We start from the raw sequence: 4,164 nt of genomic DNA, 5'->3' as shown, positions 1-4,164 counted from the left end.
TGCTGCCATTCCTCACATATACCTATTATACTTCAGCATTAGAGACCTAATTGCTATCCTTAAATTTGATCTGTCTTCTGTAATCATTTCCTTGACATAAAGATAATTCTTAAAAAAAATTCTTGTTTTAAAATTCTTACTACTGTCTAATTCCTTGCTCTTCTAACCACAACAAATTGAAAGTTTCTCAAAGACAATAATTTTCTTTTTACATTTTGCTTTTATTCTTTTTATAGCCTTGTTTTATAAAGAACTAATAGAATTATTAATTTTGGGTGGAATATATAAAGTAATTTAGACATAAATAAGAAAAGGTTTGCAAATAGATAGAAAAGCAAAACTCCAGTGTTTTTGCATTGAGATCATATTATCATAGTGTATTAGATTATTGCTTTTCTGTCCCATTTTGCATACCTAAAACTTGCTATTAGCAAATATTGCTATCATTAATTTTTCTAAAATCATTACTCATTTGCTTAGTATTATGAATTTCAAGCAGAAATACATATTCTTTTCTTGTTGATACTATATTTTCTGTAGCTTCACAGCTGTGATGGTGAATGTGTCAACTTAATTAGATCCAGGTATCTGATTAAATATTATTAGTGTCTGTGGTAATATCTTTAGACGAAATTAGCATTTCAATTGGTGTACTGAGTAGAACTGTCTCCCCCCATATGCATACGCATCATCCGACTTTTTGAGACCCAAGTAAAATAAATGGACAGAGGATCTCTTTTTCAACTGTTAACAACTCCATTGAACTCAGTTTTTAACCTATGCAAAAGACAGATGGATCTTGCAGAATGACACTGTGTTGTCATAAACTTAACCAGACAGTGACTCCAATTACAGCTGGTGCAATACATGTAGTTTTATTTCTTGAGCAAGTTAACATATTCTCTGATACCTGGAACACAGCAATTGATCTAGCAAATATACTTTTTTTTCTTCAATACTTGCTGGTAAGGACTACCAGGTGTAGTTGCATTCAGATGACAAGGCAAACCATATACCTTCACTCTCCCACTTCTGGGCTGTGTCAGTGCTCTACCCCTTTGTCATAATTTAAAAGCTCACAGAGTTCTGGATCACCTTTACTTTCTGTAAGACAACAACCATAAAATGAATCAATATTATGCTGTTAGGTTTCTGGTGATGGTAGAAAATCAAAAGGTAAGCAGATGTGTGCAAAAGAGCAAGTAGTATCACAAAACACGAGGAGTCAGTTGTTGTCCCATTAGGCAACAACCAATTTCTGAAAGAAAGATACTGATTCTCTTTAACAATCTAATCAACTATTTTATTTATTTATTTTTTTAACTCTTTTATTTTTTTTGGGGGGGGGTGTCACATCCTTGTACCAAGGATGTGAACAGCAATCTATATTTGCCCACTCACAGACTCTTAAGCATCATAAATCCAAGGCTTATTCACGGATCCACAAATATGGAAAATAAGGAAACACTCTCTGCTCCTTGAGTATGGCTTCAGGACAAATGTCAAGTGTGACGTTGCATAGGCAACAAGCATGTGGAAGTCATTATTCTGAGACAGGAATCCTTAACCATTTTGGGGGTCACTCATCCTTTTGAGAATGCTGAAAGCCATAGACAACCTTTCTAACTCAAAACTGTCTCGTTTCTTTAAAAAAGACCTATCTCTGTTCATGTGCACATACAATATAAAACAAATAAAGTATTCCATGTTCGATTTCAAAGGCTCTTAAATCCTTTGATGTAGGCTGAAATGTCAGGAAAAAATACATGACTTAGGTTTTTACCTGTCAATCATAAAAACTTGTTGAAGGAAGCTGGGAAACGCCTACTCTGTAGAGGAAGTAACCGTAATCACCAGTTATTGCATGCCAGGCCCTGCTGGGTATGTGCATGCCATATGACCTCCACTTTACAGACCAGGACACTGAGACTCATAGGGTAAAGTCGGCTGCCATGGGTACATAGTGAGGAAACAGCACAGCCAGGATTTCAGCCGCAGCCTGCCAGGTTCATAAATCCACACCTCTTCCATTCTATTAAAGGGCTCTCCCCTAATGATGTCCTTTGGAGCTGTTGCTGAGCCAAAGCTAGCAGGCCTAGTTGTGGCTCCAAACCCAGCAGACTGGGCTTGGGAGCTGTGCAGAGTCCAGACTGCATCCTCGTGTATGGCATCCTCGTGTATGGCTGGCCAGCACCACAGCCGAAAAGCACTGAGAAAGGAGAAGGCTGGAGGGGAATTTTTAGGCACCCGAGAGGCCCCGCCCCCCTCTCGAGGACGTGCCGCCACCAGCGAGCACCTGGTCTAGTATATAGTTGCGTTACTTGCGGGCGGCGATCTGGATGAGGCGGTTGAGGCACTGGGTGGCCTGCTGGATCAGGACGTCCCAGCGGCCAGCCTAGTTCCGCTGTCGGCACAGGCCCATCACCCGCATCTTATCCAGGATGGCATTGGTACCCAGGATGTTGTACTTCTTGGAAGGGTTGGAGGCTGCATGTTTGATGTCCAAAGTGGTCTTGCCGGCAGCAGGTAGGCCCACCATCATCAGAATCTCACATTCTGCCTTGCTCTTTGGTCCAACGGTGCCGCGGATCCGCTCGCGGAGGGGAAGGTGCTGGATGAAGGTGAATCCTGGGAGGACAGAAGCGTAGGGCTCTGCCCTCTGTCCGAAGTTGAACTCCACGGCACAATTCTTCACCAGGACATGAGGACAGAGGGCCTGACCCCCCAGGGCCCCCTTCTGGATTTGGAAGGCAATGCCCATCCACTTCCCATTCTCGGTGAAGGAAAGTTCCACATCGTTTCCACATTCAAAGTCCGTAAAGCAGCCAGTCACATCGTTCTCTGCAAACTTGTCTCCGCAGTCTTCAAATCGGCTATTGGTGGGCTTCTTTCCAGTGCCTCCACAGCCATAGGAGAAAGGCTCTTCTCCTAGCTGGGAGCTGCAGGAGTCCAGGGACCAGCCGATTCGAACAACATGGGGATCGGGCTCTGTAGACGGAAGGGGCTTCACAGAGATTTCCTGGTTGATCTTCATCTCGAAGCACACACGGCCCCTCCTGACCCCGTAGCTGGCACGGGCTCCTGACCAAAGGTATGCAAAGCCCTCGAGTGTGAGCGGATAGCCACTACTCCTATCTTGGGCCACCTTGAAGTGGAGGTCTCAGTTATATGTATCGATGGCAACAAGGGTGTCATCAAAGTCATCTTCATCCTCTTCGGCGGGAGGCTGAGGGGAGCGGCCCCTCCGATCCTCTCGGTGCTCAAAGTACCCGCGGCCCCGGTTTTCTTCGTAAGGCCTCTTGTGACTCTCGAACTGCTGTCTGTCGGGCTTGAGCTGAGGAGCTTCAGGAGGGAGGAAGCTGGTGGGTCCTTCTTGTTTCATCTCTGTCTTCCCTTCTACTGGGCAGTAGGACTGCTGCTGCGGCTCCATGTCTAGTGCTCTCCTCTCATAGACAGACTCATGCTCTTGCTTGATGACCTGGGTCTCATAGAACTGGTTCTATGAACTCTTTTGTTTTAAAAATATTTAATTGAGAGGTAGAGTTACAGACAGAGAGAAAGATCTTCCTCTCACTGGTTCACTTTCTGAAGGCTGCAATGTCCAGGGCTGGGTTGATCTGAAGCCAGGAGCCACAAGCGTCTTCTGGGTCTCCCAAGCAGGTGCAAAGAGCCCAAGTACCTGGGCCATCTTCTACTGCTTTCCCAGGCCATACCAGAGAGCTGCATAAGAAAAATAGCAGCTGGGACTCAAACTGGAGCCCATATGTGGTCCTGGTGCTGAGGTTTAGTCCACTACACCACAGCACTGGCCCCCTAGTAAACTCTTAAAACTTTCAGTACCTCTCAGCACTACTGTATTGGGAATCAATTTTCAGCATGATTTTCTGAGGAGACAAACAATATTAAAACCAGAAGAAGGGAACAACAAATGACTTCCTTATATGACACCATACTTCAGGAACAAGCAGGCATCACTGAAGGCGCAACAATTTCTCCTACCTGGAATAGACATTTACTTTGGATTTTAATTTGCCTTCCCTGCATACAACATCTTTACCAAAACTTTAGTCTTTCATAATGCCTTACCTATCATCATAGTATTCCACAGACCATTGCTTCTCATTAAGAAACTCAATATCACACCAAAAGAATTGTGACAATGGG

The 4,164-nt window shown here is 44.0% G+C and overlaps 1 pseudogene; it reads right to left on the bottom strand.

The window, feature by feature from the left end:
* Positions 1-2,302: 2,302 nt before the first annotated feature.
* LOC100347911 (heterogeneous nuclear ribonucleoprotein U-like protein 1 pseudogene) lies at positions 2,303-3,495 on the bottom strand (annotated as a pseudogene).
* Positions 3,496-4,164: the final 669 nt, after the last annotated feature.

The sequence above is a fragment of the Oryctolagus cuniculus genome, chromosome 7 (assembly GCF_051225735.1).
Source record: "Oryctolagus cuniculus isolate XC-2025 breed Fujian yellow rabbit chromosome 7, ASM5122573v1, whole genome shotgun sequence".
NCBI classification, from domain to species: domain Eukaryota; kingdom Metazoa; phylum Chordata; class Mammalia; order Lagomorpha; family Leporidae; genus Oryctolagus; species Oryctolagus cuniculus.
The sequence above is the reverse complement of the archived record's forward strand: the minus strand, read 5'-3'. Positions and strand labels throughout refer to the sequence as shown.